General features: G+C 35.9%; 1 long non-coding RNA gene across 1 annotated transcript in view; it reads right to left on the bottom strand.

The window, feature by feature from the left end:
• Nucleotides 1-1,122: 1,122 nt before the first annotated feature.
• The window catches only part of LOC103092041 (uncharacterized), a 31,123-nt gene continuing 11,843 nt past the window's right edge, over nucleotides 1,123-20,402 (bottom strand). The window contains exons 2-3 of the long non-coding RNA XR_457837.3: nucleotides 7,094-7,170; nucleotides 1,123-3,681 (exon numbers count right to left, since the gene is read on the bottom strand). This is a non-coding gene — a long non-coding RNA (uncharacterized LOC103092041). The remainder of the gene's footprint in view (nucleotides 3,682-7,093; nucleotides 7,171-20,402) is intronic.

The following is a 20,402-nucleotide window of genomic DNA, read 5'->3' as shown; positions in this document are numbered from 1 at the left end:
CTGAGAAAAAAAACTCCAATCCCAACTGGCTAATAAACTTGATATTATTTGAATTCACAGTCAGATAAGTGGACTATCTTTTCTGGGCATAGAGGGAGCTGAACGTCATTTCAGTCATTTCAGGACAAATAGTCCGTATCGGACCCCTGCTGCTTCCTCTCAGCAGGGGGCATCTCTCTCCTTTGCTTCACCGAGCAATATTTCCTCTCTCCCCTCAACTCCTCCATACCCTAATACAAACCTCCCATTATCCCCCATTTTTCCAATCCCATTTCCTTTCCCAATAAATATTACACTCCCAAACCCAGTGCTCTGTCAACTATACAAAAGTGCATACATCTAGTCTGTCAGGATACTTACAGTTACCACTTGTGTACAGGGCTGTACAGCTTGAGAGCCAATTCTTACATTTCCAGTGCCAGTATTTATATCTCAGATATTGGTAGTCACTATAAATCAGATCTTGAGTTGTTTTGTTAATTGTCTATATCTAAGAAAGTGCTGAAAATGCAGATCAAACTTTAAAATGTATGTGCATGCATTTTTTTTTCTTCCCAGAAGAGTCTAGTTGTTAAATATTTGCCAGCACACCCCCTCCGTTCCTCTGTAAACATTGGTTGAGCTCAGCAGGAGTTCAGAAGGATCAATGAATGAAGTCATCACCAGACTGTAGGCTTGGAGACTGTAGGCTAATAATGGTAATAATAACTGGCATTTATGTAGCACTTTAAAATTTGCAAAGTGCTTTACATTCATTATTTCATTTGAGCTTCACAATACTTCTGCCTATGTGGCCCACAGTGTCTGTTATTTTTTCCTTAATAACTTGTTATGGCTTTTTCAAGAAAACAGTTGTTAGGCATTTACCCCAGCAAATAATGAATAACATCTCAAAATAGAACTGATTATATTTTAACAGATTTCATTAATGTGAGTCATCCCTAAATCCACTATCCTTATATAAACCATGGACTTGACAAAGATAAGAATTAGTATAAAACTAAAAAGAATAATAATGGGGGAAGGATATGGCATAAAATTGAAGCAACTTAGTGCTGACTAATTTAAATGAGCAATTGATAATGAAAAAAAGATAATGAATAATAAAAATAACACTGACACTGATTATAATAACTTTATTCAGAAGCTTAACCAATATAAATGGATTGTTATGACAAGAAAATCAAGTATTTTTTAAAAACTTAGAAAACAAGTCAAGATTTATTTATTAAGTAGATAGAGGATTCCTCTAAAAGCAATAGTGTAGAATATAAACTAATTCAACTTGTTTTTAAAAAATTTTTAACTCATAATTTTAATTTAAAATAATCAAAGCTATATCCTGAGATCTGACAAATGGATATAAATATCCTATATACTATGATGATACAAAGGACCATTTGTTCATTATTAGTTTTTTAAATTATTTTAAATTTATTTATTTGTTTGTTTGTTACATTAAAATATCAGGCCACTCCCTCCCTAACTGCCTCCCCCTTTAGAAAAGACATCATTTGACAAAAAAGATTTCTACTTATTAGTTATTTCTCTGGGGTAGACATATGTGAGTGATTCTTCAAACAATATTTTGTTGCTATATATATAATGTTATCTTGTTTCTGATTATTTAACACTTCATAATTTCATGTAGGTCTTTACATATCTTTAAACAATAACCTGTTCTTTATTTCTTATAGAACACTTGAATTCCATCATAATCACAAACCACAATCTATTTAACCATTCACCAATTTATGGGCAGCCCCTCAATTTCCAATTCTTTGCCCCCACAAAGAGGGTTGCTATAAATATTTTAGAACATATAGGTTCTTTTCCTTTTCCCCAATTACCTTAGGAAATAAACTTAAAATGTATGTTGTTGGGTCAAAAGGTATGCACAGTTTTATAACCTTTTAGGCATAATTCCAGATTGCTCTCCAAAAGGGTTGGATCAGTGTATAATTCTACCAACAGCGTATTAATGTTCGCATTTTTTCACATCTCCTCTAATATTTGTCATTTCACCTTTTATCATTTTGGTCAATTTGAAAGGTATAAGACCATATCGCAGAGTTGTTTTGATTTGCATTTCTCTAATTCATAATGATTTGGAGCATTTTTTCACATAGTTTTACATATAGCTGTGATTTCTTCCTCTAAAAAACTGTCTGTTCATATCTTTTGTCCATTTATCAATTGAGGAATGGAGTATATTATTATAAATTTGACAAAGTTTACTATATATTTTAGATATATAGTTTTTCCACCTGAGAAAGTCTATAAAATTTTCCCCTAATTTATTGCTTTCCTTCTAATCTCAGATACATTAATTTATTTGTACAAACCCTTTTTTTTAATTTAATGTATTCAAAATTATATATTTTACATCTTATAATGTTTTCTATACTTGTTTATTCATAAATTCTTCTATCCAATAAATCTAGGTAATATTTTCTCTATTCTGATTTGCTTATGAAGTCTCCAAGATGATGATAAACAAACATAAGCAGTATTTCTTAATAAAACAGAAAAGAAACAGTAGAAAGTAAAACTAGTTTAAAGAATGCTTGGCAAGAGTCAACTAGGATCCTGAGGATATTCAAGGATGAAAACAGAAGAAAAACAGCAAAAGAAACAGAAATGGAAAAGATCTAGGAATATTTTAACAAAGTTTTCCCTATCAAGAACAATATAGCTACTATTCTTGGACTAGAACATCACATTTTCAGATATGCTGATGGAAGAGATAGAACTTTTATGAAAAACAGTGAAGATGAGAAAAGCATCCAGATCAGCCTGAATGTGCATTGAACTGATACATGCTGGAGCAACACAACTTTGAGACTATTGAAAAATTCATTCATAAAGCATCTGAAGGAAAGGAAATACCCAAAGTGTAAGGAAGAGCTTAATAATACACCAAAAGGACAATTGAGAGGTTATCAACAACTATTGGCAGAATCAATGTGACTATTTTCCAGTGCATACAAAATCTTTATAAGACTCATCTACACCCAGATTGAGGACACCCTTAATGTACACTTTAGTTGGGAATAGGCAGGCTTTTGCAGGCAATATTCTATAATGCTTACATCTTTAGCATTACTCTATTTGACAAAAGATATAGAAAATAGGAAATCTCATTTCATATCGTGAGCATGAAAAAACATTTGATTTGGTAAAGCAAAAATGCCATCTTAAAATTCTCTTCCACCAAGTTCTCTCTCATACCTATATCAATATAATTTGTGATCTCTCAAAGATATAAAAAAGAAATTGTCCAATCCAATTATTCTCTTACCTTGACTTATAATCATCAACAAGCATTTTATTAAGTCTTTACTATGAAACCATGTTAAGTGTTGGGGTTTACAAATACAAGTAAAAACATATTCCCATCCTTAAGGAGCTTGCATTTTAATGGAGGAAGACAACATATTAAAAAGTAGCTGAAAAGTAGAAGGGGAAGGGGAATACATACTCAGAGTTATGATGGATGGTTTGTCTTTGCCCTCAAGACAGAAGTTCTAGGAAGACTTTGTTAATGAAAGAAGGACCCAAAGGGGAAGAAGGAGAACACAGATAAAGCATAATGGCAAAATCCAGAGAATGAAGGGGACTGCTCTGGGAACTTCGTCAAAATGGAAGTTTGGGGAAGAATTTACCAGTTGGAGAAAGGACCTAGAAGGGAAAAAAGAGAGAAGGCAGGTGTAGCATCATGTCAATTAGAAGTATCAGGAGAGGCATAAAACACGGAGCTATATGTTTGCCAAAGATCTTCACTTTTTTGACAGAGGATATCATGTGCAAAATCCAAGTGGGAGAGAAACTTGCTATGAATGGTGAGATCCTTCAGATATTCCCATTTGTGGATGAAGTCATGCTGGTTGTGGCTAGCTCTACAACATTGATGAGCATCCTAGAAGAGATCCTTAACCACTCAAGAGTTTAACCTGACCATTCACTCTTGAGAGACCAAGAAAAGATTAATATCTTTGCACAGATTATTATATGTAGTTGGAGAGAAATCCTATATAGTTTTTCAGAATTTATATATGTGGGTATATATATAATACCTATTATAAATATACACATATACATAGCATCAACATATAATTTGCATACATATGCAATACACCTATATGTAAACATACATGTGTACATGCCTGTATGTATGTTTGTTCTTGTCCCAAGATTAAATAAGAGGAGAACCAACTTGATTGTTTCCAGAATTGCAAATCTCTTTTAAAGCCTCAAAGTTTCTCCAAGAAACAAAGACCCATCATTTAAATATCAATATTCTACCATTGTTATTGAATATCTGTGAGACATGGAAAATAGTCTTCAAAAAGCTGAAAATAATATCCCAGAAGGTAATAGAGGAAATCAAATATGTTGCATCATATTATCAGTAAAGAACTTCGAAGAAGAATCAGAATAAAAACTATCATTAGAAAATTCAATAATAGAAGGAAAAAAGATAAACTGGTCCTGTGACTCTTAGGTGAGGGGTGACCAGTGACAGCCCCAGTCATCTGCTGACATCCTTGTGGTGTCATATAGGCTGGCCCAGTGATGAGAAGAGCTACTTGTTCACTCATTTCAGTCACGTCCAACTCTTTTTAACACTTGGGGTTTTCTTGGCAAAGATAGTAGAATGGTTATTTCTTTCTCCAGATCATTTAAAAAAAATTATTTAGAATATTTTTCTATGGTTACATGATTCATGATCCCCACCCTTCCTCCCCCCTCCCAGAGCCGACAAGCAATTCCACTGGATTATACATGTATTATTGTTCCAAACCTATTTCCATGTTATTCATATTTGCAGTAGAGTGATCTTTTAACATCAAAACCCTAATTATATCCCTATTGCACTACATAATCAATCATGTTTTTCTAATGCATTTCTGCTCCCACGGTTCTTTCTCTGGATGTGGATAGTGTTCTTTCTCATAAGGTCCTATGGGTTGTCCTGGGTCATTGCATTGCTGCTGGTAGAAAAGTCTATTACATTCGATTGTTCCACAGTGTATCAGTCTCTGTACAATGTTCTCCTGGTTCTGCTCCTTTTGCTCTGCATCAATTTCTGGAGGTCGTTCCAGTTTACATGGAACTTCTCCATTTCTTTATTCCTTTCAGCTCAATAATATTCCATCACCAACATAAACCACAATTTATTGAGTCATTCCCCAATTGATGGACACCCCTCATTTTCCAATTTTTTGCCACCACAAAGAGAGCAGCTATAAATATTTTTCTACAAGTCTTTTTCCTTATGATCTCTTTGGGGTACAAACCCAGCAGGACTGTGGCTGGGTCAAAGGGTAGGCATTCTTTTAAAGCCCTTTGCACATAGTTCCAAATTGCCCTCCAGAATGGTTGGACAAATTCACAACTCCACCAGCAATATATTAGTGTCCCAATTTTGCCACAACCCCTCCAACATTTATCACTTTCCTTTGCTGTCATATTGACCAATCTGCTAGATTGTGAGGTAGTACTTCAGAGTCATTTTAATTTAGATTTCTCTAATCAGGAGATACTTAGAATCTCCAGATCATTTTACAAATAAGAAAACTGAGGCAAACCAGGTTAAGTGACTTGCCCAGGAAGAGGAGTCTTCTTGCCTCTGTGCCACATAGCTGTCACTAGTTATATACAGATGGATAAACTGAGGTGCAGGAGTGGAAACAAGAACTTGCTCTGGCAAGAACAGGAATTACTGTCCAAGTCTTCTGACTCCAAATCTTGTGCTGGTCATGCCATGTTTCCCTCTGTATGTGTATAAAATGGCTTTTGCATTTATACTGTTGTAGTCTTTTAATTATTCAGTGACAGCTGTTTGTTTCTCTTTTCTATGTGTTTGTTCACTGTCTTTTTCTTCTGTTCAAAGCTTGTCTTCTAGGAGGTCTCTAATTTTAGGATTTCTCAATTTAGTAAAGAAACCTGTGCCCATTCCCCACTATCTTTCATTCCTTCATTGAATTTGACTGCCAGTATCCAGAAATAGGAAACCCATTTCAAAAGATATTAATCTTCAATTTGATACAGTCTAAAACCCATCTGTAGTCCAGTGAAGGTGGGCAGATTATGGAGACTTTAAATTGTTTCCTGACTGTATCTGACTGGTTCTTCCTGAGGACATCAGTTGGGTCAGTAGGTAAGGAGCTTTCCCTCAACTTTCAGAGGAAAAGAAACAGAAGAATTTACATAAAAGAGAAACAAAAGATAGAATCACTCTGGCCCAACTGTTTTTGGCAAGAGACATCTCCATCTCCTAGAAACATGACATTCCTACTCAATTGGGCACAAGGAGGCTAGTACTGAAATCCAACCTCTGACACTTAACGATCTATGGCAAGTCACTTAGAGTCCTGGGTCTCTGTTACCTCATATGTAAAATGAAGAGGTCCCTTTTAGCTCTAGATTTGGGATCCCAAATTCTCTTTCTGCCACCAACTAGCTTAATGGACACAACACTAAACTACTGTGAGCTTTAATTTCCTGGTCTGCAAAATGAAAGGGTTAAGTTAAATGGTCCCTAAAGCCTGAGATGATCTCTCGCCCTAAAATTCTATGATCTGTGATCCAATATATATTCTTACAGGGATTTGATCAAATACACATGACATGGGATACATTAGTGGGTGCTCTTCAAATTTCTAAATTATATCTTTGCCTGAAACTAGAGGAAACAGTAGGTGACTCAGACTTGCCGTGCTATTAAATGTTGATGTGATGCTGGCCTTCATCCACTCATACCAGGATGCATGTATTTGAACGGAAGCAGGGGAATATTATTTCTAAGAAATATACCATCTCTGCCACTTTTCATGGGAGGAAGGAGATGGGTCTTATATGCCTGGACCATTCTCTCCCTTCTTTTTGTAAGGGGTTTGCACTTTCCTCTGTTAATATCATGTACCAGATGGTTGATGCTGAGGCTGACTCTGTTTGGTGAACCATATTACTTAGGGTTCTGAATAAGACTCAGCAGGGTGGGCACCAAGTGCTGGAGGGAGGAGAGGTGGGCTGGGGGACATCCAGTTTTGCTTTTAAACAGATTGAAATCTTCAGTCAATTTTCTTACCCAGAGTCTTAGGGTTTGATCAAACCTCTGGAGATGGTTATCCTCATGTGTTTTTTCGTCTTGCTCTTCAGGCCCATCTGTAAGTTTGAAGAAGAAATTCAATCCTTATGGCTGAATCATTAAACTCATTAAGCTCTTGTTTAATAAGAACAATTTTGTGGCTATGGAACCTTCAAAGTTTACTCCTGGCAGCTGTAGCTTCCTGTTTGAGGGGATCCCGACTACATCGATCTGGAACAATGTCTCTTGTGGGCTTCTATTCAGAGTCTGACTGAAGCTTATGAAGCCTTAAAAATTGCAGAAATGCCAATTAAAGCAGGAACTGTCCCTGGTGTTTGGAGGTTAATGGATAAAAAAGAACACTATACACTAGGCTAATTTCCAGGCTACTTTTCCCCCCAAATGATCACTGAGCTAGAAACATTGTGTAAGGGTGGGGTTCTTCCAGAACACCGAGAGGGAGGTAGCAACTTTCCTTTGGAGACTGAGCCTATCAGTGTGAGTGCAGGCTATAAACATGAAAGATATTATAGAAGATTCATTTAAAGTGATGGTCCTAAATCTTTTTGTGTCATGGATCCCTTTGTCAGTCTGGTCATGCCAATGGATCTTTTTTTATAATATTATTTTTAAAGACATAAACTAAAATGTATAGGATCACAAAGAAAACCAGTTATATTGAAATAGTTCACACACACACACACACACACACACACACACACACAGAGTTTACAGCTCTCAAGTTAAGAATATTCACTCCTCCTTGGAAGAGAAATCAAGGTCTTCCATGACTTCTTTGACCCACTCTAGACCCAAGCCAGATGTGCTCTCCCTCATTGCCGAGATCATAGAGCACTTTGCTTGTAACTCTTTGTAATTACCACAATTTGCCACTTATCTTGTTGTAAGGGATAGTTATACTCTCTCCCAACCTCAATTAATGTAATCAGTGTAAGAGTATATTGAAGTTTTAATACATAAACAAAATGTTCTCCTCCACACTAAATTATAGTTATCTATATATGGTTCATCCCTTTCTTCTCTATCCACACTAGACTAAAAGACCTTTGAGGGAATGAGCTGTCTTATTCATCATGGTAACCCCTCCTTCATACCCTAGTCCCACTAAAACTCCTAACATGGACCTTTCGCATAGTGAGTGCCTAATAAATAGTCATTGCATGGATGGACAGATGGATAGAAGAAATTTGATCTTTTTCCCACAGACATATTACAAGTAGGGGAAACACAAACAGGAATTTCCCTTCTGTTAAGAGCCCTTCAAATTATGCAAAAGAAGAAAGATTTCCCAGGTTGGAGCTTAACTTTTGTGACTATAAAATTGGCCCTAGGAACATAAAATGATAATGAAAACACTTTCCTGATTTGTAAAAGCTTCTTCCAAATTGGGATGTGCCCCAAAGGCTACAAAACTACCTGTTTATCATTCTAGGAATTTCTATTGGACTTTCTTTCTCTTGCTTGAATGTGTATATGTTTTTTTTTTGTTTTTTTTTTGCTCATCCCATCCTCATTCTATGTCATTTTCCCTGCTCTTACAAATCTTCTGGGCTTTTGCATTTTAAGCCACATGATTTTTGAAGTGACAGAGTCCTGGAGAGAAGAAACAAAACATGTTGAATCTGTGTACTTGTGAGGGAGTGACTTCTCTATTCTCTGAACCTTAGGATCATTTTGTGCAAAATAAGAGAATTGCAAAGAGATAAAAGAAAGAGGATACGAATTTATATGCATACAGTTATTTAAATTAGTTCTTTTGGTGATGGTGAAGAATTGAAGACCAAAAGGGTGCCTATTGATTGAGAAATAACTGAATAAATTTCAGTCTGTAAATATGATTAAATACTACTGTGCCATAAGAAGTAATGAAAGCGATGGTTTCAGAGAAACCTAGGAAAACTTGTATCAACAACTTGTGTGAACTAATGGCAGAATGATCAGAACATTTTAAACAATAGTAACACTACCTTACAAATAAACAATTTCGAAAGGCTTCACACTGATCAACACAATAATCAACCATAATCTCAGAGGTCTCGTGATGAAACATGCTATCTTCTGAGAGAGTAGTATAATTTTAGGGAAGGGGGACCCACAGAGTACCTTGAGCCTTTAAAGAGGATGCCCCTGGGAATACATATATATTTGCTAAATGTATAGAAAACATACATATTGGCTATGGCCAATGTAGGAATGTGTTTTGCTTGACTATACCTATTTGTTACAAAATCTTTGGTTTTTTTTTCTTCTTCAATTAGAGTCAAGGAAGAAGAGAGAAAAGACAGATTTTGATTAATCAAAAAAATTTTAACTTAAATAATGAGGACTGACCTAAAGTCCCTTAGATTTTTTAATATTTTAGGCTTACTCATCATGTGATACAAGCAAAAATCTATAAAGACTTTGACTTGCTCCTTAAATATATCTGTAGTGAAACATTAGCTAACTCTATATATCTATAGATTGACTACAGATAAGCCAAATAAGTGAGGTCAGAAACTTTGTCAACACTGAGATAATGATTGTATTACATGGAAATCTGGTTACTTGTCTCCAGATATCTCAAGGGTATAGCCCAGGTTTTGTTTTCCTGATAAAAGAAAATAAATGGGTGTCAATGTTTCCTTCAGTTCTCTTTGTCATCCAGGAAGGGTTGGTTCTGTGCCATAGATTTATTGTTCTATCCAAGTTCTTGTGCCAAGCTGAGAATAAAGGAAGTGGCTAAAGATCCTCAGATGTATTATGGAATTTTGATATCTTAGAATAGGCAAGGACGTTAGAAGTCATTTACTTCAACCTCCCAATCTGAACTGAAATCTCCAGCATGGCATCCCCAACTCTTTGCTATCTGATGCTCATTATTAAAATATTTCTAGTAACAGGGAACTCACTGTCTCATAAGCAATTCATTCCATTATTATATAACTCGAATTAAAAATTAAAAATCTTCCCTGTTGTTGTTCAGTCATATACAGCTCTTCATGACTTTAATTAGAGTTTTCTTGGCAAAGATACTGGAATTAGTTTACCATTTCCTTCTCCACATCATTTTATAAATGAGAAAACTTAGGCAAATAGGGTTAAGTGGCTTGTCCTGGGTCACATAGCTAGCAAGTGTCTAAGGCCAGATTTGAACTCACAAAAATGAGTCTTTTTGACTCTAGGTCTTGTGGCATTTACACTTTTGATAAGCAGGCAATTTTGGTCTTTATCCCAAATCACTGATAAAACAACACAGGGCCAAGCTTTATGGAACTCTATCTTAGGAGCAGCCAGGTGTTTCAGTGGATAGAGAGCCAGACCTGAAGATGGGAGGTCCTGGGTTCAAATTTGACCTCAGACATTTCCTAGCTATGTGACACTGAACAAAACAAAAACAACAAAACTAGTCATGGTTTTGTTTGCTTAAACCAGTAATCCCATCCACATAGGCAGTTCCCAATTGGGAAATTCCTCATGACAATTCAGATGAATAACTTTTCCATTTCTTGTCATCTAAGAGTTGTCTCCATCACTGACAGGTTCAGCTACTTGCCCAAAGTCTTACAGTCATTATATGTCAAAGGTGAGATTTAAATCTAAATCTTCTTGACTATTCACTTGCCTTAGTTTATTGTTATGATCATTATTATTGAATGGACAGAGTGAACTTTGGCCAGTGGCAATGAAAAACTAATACTCAGAACCTTAACCAGCCTATCAGTCAGGTGTGATTTTTTTTTTTAATCTGAAAACCAACATTTTCTAGGAAGTCTCTCCTAGTTAGTGGAAAAAGACATCCTAGCCCATCCTACAACTGAGCAGACATGTTTTTCTATACTCTTAGATACTTGGGTGGAATGAGCAGAGACATTGTTTTCTTAGGTCCCCATGACTTGACCTGGTCTTATTGTTCTCTCACAGAGCAAGGTCACAGGCTCATCACATGGCTTCTTTCTTCCTACCCATCCCAAAATGGGGCTGAAAGTTGGTGTTTGTTTTTTTTTCCTGGCCTTTGCTTTGGAGAACAATCAACTTCAGGAATATTGGTCTAGACTTCCAAGGGCGATTATGTCATCAACTCGCACAAATTGTGGTATCACAGACAAAACAAATTTCCATTTTATCCTGACTAGAATGAAACCCCTGAGAAAATGAAGACATGTAATCACTAACTCTCACATTCATCTTCAATTGTTTCTTTTTTCTTTTTAATGTTTTATTTACCCAATTACATGTAACAATTTTCAACATGCATTTTCTGAAATTATAAGATTCAAATTGTACCCCTCCATCCTTACCACCCTCCTTCTCAGAGATGGTAAGCAATTTGATCTAGGTTATTGTAAAATAGAGATTTGAATCCTGGACTTCAACCCCTGGAAGTCCTTGGTATATCCCAGAATTCCCTATAATCTCAGCTGAGTCTCCACCTGGGTGAGATCATAATGAGTATTTAACTGGCGGTAATGCCTACCTCTCCCTATTCTATGCTCTTGAGCTCTGCTCGGGCCATTTCAATGATATAGTAAGTAAGCTTTGAATGGGCCAATCAGCCCTGGGCACAAACATGGTTTCTCATTTTATATTTTCTTTATTCCTTGATTTCTAATAATCATTAATAAACCTCTTAAATATAATATTTTTATTAGTAGAAATATAATTTTAAATTTTATAGTTGGTGACCAAAAGGGATGAGAGAAAAACTCAATTTTTTTTTTTAAAGATAGTCTAGATAATTTTTTTTAAGCCACATTTTTTCCAGCCAAGGCTTTTTGCCTACCCTTGCAAAGCTGTTTCTGATTAAGCTCATTCCAGTCATCTGCTCTGGACCTTCTTGACCAAGACCACTCACCTGGTCCTGGCTCTACCTGCCTGGCTCCTGCTCCTGGCCTCCAGCCATCTCACTCACTTGGACCAGCTCCAGCCCTGGCCCCCAGGCTGTTGGTAGCTGCCCCTTGTGTCTTCTGAATCAAAAACCAGCTGGTAAAAACAGGGGTGATTTTTCCTTAGGCTACAATTAGCCTCCATGTGGCAGGGAACCTGGGGTGGAGGGGGAAACGAGGAGAAGGAAGAGACTTTTCCAAATAGGAAGTTGATTACAAGCATGGTGTATTTCAAAGGATATCTTTTGAGTGCACTGATTCTGTTACTTATCTCACCTGAGATTCAGGGGAGAAATTCATCTCCCTGCAACTCTTTGGCCCAATTTGAGATTCCTAAAACCCACCCTCACTATGGGGGGTCAGCTCAGTGGCTCAGTGGCTCAGTGGATTGAGAGCCAGGCCTAGAGATGGGAGGTCCTGGGTTCTAATCTGGCCTCAGACACTTCCTAGCCATGTGACCCTGGGCAAGTCACTTGAACCCCATTGTCTACTCCTTACCAATCTTCTGCCTTAGAACCAATTCCATAGTTCTGACAAATGGTATCTCAACGGATAAAAACAACAACAACAAAAAGCCAAGGAACTTTAAAGAGACTGGAGGTTATATTTTTAAGGCATTTCAGACTCCAATGTTTTATAAAAATCCCTGTATTTATTGCATTTTACTGATTATTTTGTTTAAGATTTAATTTTGTTGGTTTTAAGTTCATATATCAATGTATTCAATACTATTCTATTACTTTGTGAAATTCATTTGCTTGTACTCACAGTGGATCATGGCCAGGCATGAAGAGAAAATGGATCTCATTTATGGCGAGAAACCTTGTATTCTACATTTCCTTAGCTGACACAGTGTGTCAATGATTATAAGCTATATTTTTGAATTTTAAAACTTTTATTATTATATTTTCTTGCATGTGCAATATACTATTCCAGTTTTTTATTTTTTCTCTCCTTTTTATATTTGAAGCACATGTCACCAGTATCAAGATTTTCTTTAATTTTTTGATTTTGCAGTAATATAAGTTTTAAATATATTTGCTATAATGTCAATGCATGCTCCAAAAGCTTGAGACTATAAAAATGATGCCATTGATTGTTTAAAAAATTATGGGACTTTGTTTAATGATTCTCTCTGATTCCAGGACAAGAGAATACAAAAAGAGCCATTGCACAGTGCCAAAGGAGCACAGATTTAAACTGAATAGTGCCAAAAGAGCACACAGGTCAAAAAGAAGAAGAAGAAAAAACCAATGCAGGAAGGATTGATGCACTTCTAAGCTAATACAAAGAACTTGAACCTAGTGTGAGACTCAAGGTTGTGATGCTTGACATATGTTAAGTCGCAGGCCTTCCTTGTATCCACATTCTTCGTGAAAATGCTTGCAGACAAGTATCTTAAATTTGGCTCCTACCTGGATCCTATAATATAGTCCCTATTCTGTCTTTCATAATGTGACAACTTTCTGTAGTCCTGGCTACTGACTGGGTAAATGCTTAATTGCTTATATCATTTTAATTGGTACCTCAAGGACCTGTTATAGATTTACTTTTCCTTTACTTAGAAATTTTATACATAAGACTTTGATAGTCTATATTTCATCCAGAAATTATCTTTTTTTATTTGGAACAAAAGATTTTAAACCAGCCCAGAGGAAAAGATTTTAAAGCATCCCAAAGGAAAAGTATCAAGAAAAGGTGCTAGAGAGAAGAAATAAAGAGAAAAAAAGGTGGGGGGAAGGGGGAAGCTGGGTAGCTCAGTGGATTGAGAGCCAGGCCTAGTGATTGGAGGTCCTAGGTTCAAATCTGGCCTCATACACTTCCCAGCTGTGTGACTCTGGGCAAGTCACTTAACCCCCATTGCCTACCCCTTACCACTCTTCTGTCTTAGAACCAATACCTAGTATTGATTCTAAGGCAGAATGTAAGGGTTTTGTTTTTTTTTTTTAAAGAAAGAGAGATAGAAAGCTGAAATGGACAGCTAAGACTTTGAACTTTGTAAATTTGTTTATATAAGAAGAGGACAGATGGAATACTGGACTTATATGTAAGACTGTGTGTGGCAAAAGCATAAAACAAAATTAATTTCATATATTAGGGAAATGGCATGCTACACTACATAACTGGGAAGAAAGAAGAGATCCATCAGTCAACATGAGAAGTGAAATCTGAAGAAATTGTGGTAAGTATTAATTTAACACAACACTATTAGACACAAAACACACCATCACAAACTGACATATATTGGGAGACCTTGTTTAAATAAACAAATGTCTGAAATTGCATTTAGGCAAAATATAAATGTGTATATAGTTAGATCCACAAGGTCTTAGGCAAATAGAAAAATCAATAGATATTTCTATTTGACTGACAGCAGGATATAGGAACAATTTATATTATTGTATTATATGTAAATAATATCTATAAATAATGTATATACTATAATTAGGTTAGTAACATAGTGATAGTCTGTAAATATGTAGCATAGCATGTATATATGTTGTACATAAGATTAGATTATAGATTAGACTAGGAATTTAGAGAATAGTTATAATAAGTAGGGAATAGATTAGGAGTAAGTTAAATTAAGCATAGCATAGACAGTTATACTTAGGAATAGACTTAAGCTGTATTTGCAGATAGTAAACTTTAAATTGTTTTTTGTAAAGCTAATGCTGAAATTGTGTTTAATGAAAATATATATAGATAAATAGTTTGCAAATAAGAATAGATATATAAAATAAGAAAAATGTTTGTATTAGTTTAACTTAGCAAGAGTAAGTAGTATTAGCACTAAGATTCAAATTTCTTTGTAATGGTTTTGTTCTAACATTTATTATACTGAATTTATTGTAAAACTCTAAAATTACCCTTACCCAAACTTTCCTGCATAAAATTCCTTAGAGTTGATAAAGTTAGCATAGAATAGTGATAGAGTAATTGAGGGAATTTTATTATTTGGGGGGGAATAGTTAGAAAGTAGATGTAGTAGATTGATAAGTATAATAAAAATAAGTGACCTTGGGAAGGTCACAACAAAAAAAGGGGATGATTGTGGAAAGGAAAACTGAAGCAAGTTTTGGACATCTTCTTAGGCTATCATAGGTGGCCCATTTCTCGGGAACCCCAATTTTCAAAGATAGCCTCTCAGTAGGGGGTATCTCCTTTTACCTTACTGGCAGCCATATTTCCTCTCTCCCTTCAACTCCTCCATTCTCTTTTACAAAACCTTCCTTATCCCCTGTACTTCTTCTGTCCCTCTTCAATTCCCTACAATCCCTTTAACTATCACACCATTTTGACCTTTTTTTGAAATAGGGTGTGAGATATTGGTTTATACCTAGTCTGTGCCATATTTTTTTCCAGTTTTTGTCAATGTGTGAGTTCTTATTCCAAAAGCTGGGGGCTTTAGGTTTATCAAAACTAGGCTGCTAAGGTCTTTTATCCAATATTCCATTTTTTCATAAAACCAACTAGTAGTCTTATGGCTTTCTTATTTCCAATTTTATTAATTTCTCCATTGATTTGGGGGATTTCCAAATTGTCTTTAATTGGGGATTTGTAAATTCTTCTTCCTTTAGTTTTTTTACTTGCATGCCCAATTCATTGATTTGCTTTTTCCTCTATTTTTATTGATGTAAGCACTAAAAGATATAAATTTTCTCCTAAGTACTGTTTTGGCTGTATCCCATATATTTTGACATGTTGTCTCTTCACTGTCATTTTCATTAATGAAATTATTAATAGTGTCTATAATTTGTTCTTTGACCCACCCTTTTTTAGAATTAGATTATTTAGTTTCAAATTAATTTTTAACTTTTATTTCCAAGGACCCTTATTGATTATAATTTTTATTGTGTTATGATCTGATAAGGATGAATTTATTATTTCTGCTTTTTTGCTTTTGGTTGTGAAGTTTTTAGGCCCTAATATATGGTCAATTTTTGTAAAGGTGCTATGTACCTCTAAGAAGAAGGTATATTCCTTTCTCTACCCATTTTATTTTCTCCAGAGATCTATTAAGTATACATTTTCTAAGATTTCATTCACATCCTTAACTTCTTATTTATTTTTTGGTTCTGGTTCTGAGATAGAAAAACAGAGGTCCTCAACTAACATAGTTTTACTGTCTATTTCCTCCTGTAGCTCATTTAATTTCTCCTTTAAAAATACAGAGGCCATACCATTTGGGGAATATAAGTTTAGCATTGAAATTACTTCATTGTTCATGATATCACTTATCAAGAGGCAATTTCCTTTATTATCTCTTCTAATTAGGGCTATTTTTGCTTTAACTGCTTCTGAGATCATAATTGCTACTCCTACTTTTTAAAAATTCTACTAAAGCATAATAAATTATCCTTCAACCCCTTACCTTTACTCTATTTGTCTCCCTGCCTCAAATGTGTTTCTTGTAAACAATATATCATATGATTCTGTTTTTCAATCCACTTTGGTATCTACTTCCATTTTATGGCTGAATTTATCCCATTCACATTCACAGTTATGATAACTAACTGTGTATGGCCCTCCCTCTTATTTTTCCCTTTTAATCTCGAGTGGAGGCGGAATCAAGATGGCATCATAGAGGCAGCAAAAGTTCAGACCTCTGAAAACTATTCCTCCCCGATTAAAAACAAAATGCTTCTAGGGGACTGAAAACCAAACCTGGAGCATGTTTCCAAATAACTTTTTATATTTTTCAATTTTCTTTTGAAAACTGTTTACTCATATCCTTTAACAACTTAGGTATTTGGAATTAGCTTCTAGTGTTAAATTAGCTATCAGGCTTTTATTAGTGATGTAAGATACAAATATACTTCCTCTTATTTATTTTCTATCTTCATTGGCTTGCACAAAAGCAGTTTAATTTTATGTGGTCAAAAACAATTTATTTTTTATCATTTCCTTCCATTTAAGAATTCTCCTGAGGTGGAGTCAAGATGGATGCATAGAGGCAGCAAAAGTTCAGACCTCTGAAAACCTTTCTTCACCGATTAAAAACCAAATGCTCCTAGGGGATTGAAAACCAAACCTAACAACAAGGCAGAGCCAAGGAACCCTCCTGCTGGACTCAACTTAAAAGGAATGCCCCCCCAAAAGCCTGAATTTGAGAACACTCTTATTTAAGGGGAAGGAAGAAGGAAGGTCCTAGGACCCCTCCCCCACCTATAGTACTGAGTCTCTAGCAGTGGCTGGAATCTCTAGGTGGGCAAGGGTGCTAGTGTGGAGGGAGCACCTGCAGGCAAAGCTGTGTCAAGCTCAGGGCTTTGAACACAGGTGGCAAGGAATCAGCTGGAGGAGAAGCTCAGAGAAGGCAGCCCAATCTAAGCTGAGACACTCCATATTGCCACCCCCCTTCCCCAGGTTTTGTCCTTAGGGCACATTCAGCTCTGCAAGATCAATTCTGCCCTGGCTTAATCTTATCAAGCCTTCAGAGGGTAGGGAAGTTAAAGCTCCAACACCCTTCCCCCACAAACTGCTCTGAAAGCCATACTAATCAAGCTCCAAGAGTGAAGGAAGGCTACAACTACTACAGAATACCTTAGTAACAAAGTGGGAAGCCCAGATCTTTTCAGCTTCTGCTGACAGCTGGGGAAGATCTGACATCAGTACTCAACCTGACCAATCAGCAGAGCAGAGAAGAAGTTCCTTCAAGATAGAAAAGTCCAAACCCACAGATCCAGCACATAATGAGAGGAACAAGACTACAGGCAACTACATGGGGAAAGAAGGGACAAAAATGAGCAAACAAGAGAAAAAGAAAAAAGAAATTACAATTCACAGCTTCTATCCAGGCAATGAACAAAGAGCAAATGAAGCAGAGGAAGATCAAAGAACAACAAGCAAAAACACAGAAACTCCAGTGAATTGGACACAGGCTCTGGAAGAACTCAAAATACAATTCAAAATACAATTAAGAGAGGCTGAAGACAACTTGGGCAATGACCTTAAAAAGCAAAATAAGTCATCTGGAAACAGAGGCACTTGAGCTAAATGAGAAAATAGTGTCTTGAAAGCCAAAATTAATCAGCTTGAAAATGAGGCAAAGGAGATGAAAGATGAGGCAAAGAAAATGAAAGATGACCTTCAAAGAAAATCACACCAGAAGGAGGATGACTCTTTTAATCCTGATATTTTTCTCTCCATTCACTGTGTCCCTTCTCACAAGTATTTTGCTTTTAATCATGCACCCCCACTTCCCTCTCCCTTCTGTTATCTCCAACTCCTTGTCTTTTTCCTCTCCCATTTCTCTATGGAATAAGATAGGATTCTATACACAAATGAGTATGGTTTTTATTTTCTCTATGAGCCAATTCCAATTAGATCAAGGTTTAAGGGAGAGCAATTGTCCATCATTACTCTCATTCCCCCCTCCAAAGCAATACTTTTTTTTTCATGCTCTTTAAGTGAGATAGTTTACCCTGATCTACCCCTTCCTTCCCTTTTCTCTGAGTGCAATTCTCTTTCCCTGCATTGATTTTTTTATGTTATGTTACTCTAATTGACTTACTCCTGCATTCTTTATCTATATATATTCTTTCTAATAATGATACTGCTCTAATAATGATAAAAAAAATTAAGTTACAAATATCATCTTTCCATTTAGGTGTGTATATATATAACTTGATCTTGTTTGAATCTCTTAAATTTTCTCTTTCTTGTTTAGCTTTGTTTAGGTTTAAGCCTGGTCTTTTCATCAGGAATGCTTGGAAATCTTTTATTTTATTAAATGACCTTTTTTCCCCTGAAATAATATATTTAGTTTTCTTGGGTAGGCTTAGTAGATTGTGTAGGCTCATGGTTGTAAACCTAGTTTTTCTGCTTTGCAAAATATTATATTTTAAGTCTTCCAATCCTTCAATGTAGAAGCAACTAAAGCCTATGTTTTCCTGCCTGTAGCTCCATAATATTTTAAATGTTTCTTTCTGGATTCTTGCAATATTTTCTACTTGGTCTGGGAGCTCTTAAATTTGGGTATAAGATTACTGAAAGCTGTTATTTGGGGATTTATTTCAGGAGGTGTTCAGTGCATTCTTTCAATTTCTATTTTACCCTCTTGTTCAAGAATATCAGGGCAATTTTCTTTGATAATTTCTTCTAATATGATGTTTATGGGTTTTTAAATCATGACTTTCAGGTGGTCGAATAATTCTTAATTTATCTCTTCTGATATAAGATATTTCTGATTCTGATTCTGATATAAGATATTTCATATTTTCTTCTGTTTTTTTTATTTTTATTTTGTTTTATTGTTTCATGAAGTTATTAGTTTCTACTTGTCCAGTGTAATTTTTAAGATATTATTTTCTTCCATGAGCTTTTGAATCTCCTTTCCCATTTGTCCAATTTTACTTTTTTAGAAATTCTTTTCTACATTGGAATTTTGTACCTTTTTTTCCATTTGGCCAATCCTGCTTTTTAAACTATGATTTTCTTCTTGCATTGCTTTCATTTATCTTCCCCATTTTTCCTCTTCCTCTCTTATTTGGTTTTTGAAGTCTTTTTGAGCTCTTTTGGAGCTTGAGACCAATTCACATTTTTCTTTGAAGTTTTTCATGTAGCTACTTTGATCTCATTATCCCCATCTGAGTTTGTGCCTTGCTCTTCTTTGTCTCCATAATAATTTTCTATGGGGTTATTTTTTTGTTTGCTCAGTTTCCTAGCATTTTCTTGACTTCTACTTTCATCTCAAAGGTAGATTATGTTCTCAGAATAGAATAGGCTCTCTCTTAAACTTTAGTTTTTCCTTGCTTCTAACTTTGGCTATAGTTTTGGGTTTCTGAAAGTTTCAGGATGACCTGTGGGCTGGGAGCTCTAAATGCCACTTCCCACTCCTAATTCAGTTTCCCCTAGGACTTGCGGATAGTTGGCAGGTCTCAGCACACTGTAAGCTACCTTGTTCTGGGACACAGGGCCTTGCCTCTGTCTTGAGCAGGAGCTCTGGACTTCACTCTGGGATTACACTGGCCAGGGACACTGTGGACTAGGGCTCTAATCCTTGTTGCAGGGGTGTATTGTGGATTGCCTTTTGCAGGGACTCTGGGCCTCTCCTTGAGCTTGCACTAGCTAAATGCACTATGGACTTCCTTGAACTAGGACTTGGGGTCTCAATGTAGGCTTGGTCTTCAATAGGACTTCAATGGATACGCTTGTGGTGCTCTGCTATTGGCTTAGGTAGGGTCTTAGAATTTCAAACTGTGATAGAGGTTTCAAACTCTAGAACTGGAGTTACAGTCTGGAAAATTGTCAGAGTCTCAGCCTCAGCAGGGGAGGGGCCCCAAGATATGTTCTGGAATCTTGGGAGAGCAAGAGCTTTTGTCAGAGAGAGGCAGTTAGCTCTCAAACCTGAGACAGCCTAAGGAGAGGTCTGGTTAAGACTGCTCCTGAGAAAAACTTATATCTTTCTCCTGGTGATTGGA

Source organism: Monodelphis domestica, chromosome 1 (genome assembly GCF_027887165.1).
Source record: "Monodelphis domestica isolate mMonDom1 chromosome 1, mMonDom1.pri, whole genome shotgun sequence".
Lineage (NCBI taxonomy): Eukaryota > Metazoa > Chordata > Mammalia > Didelphimorphia > Didelphidae > Monodelphis > Monodelphis domestica.
This window is presented reverse-complemented; position numbering and strand designations above follow the sequence as displayed.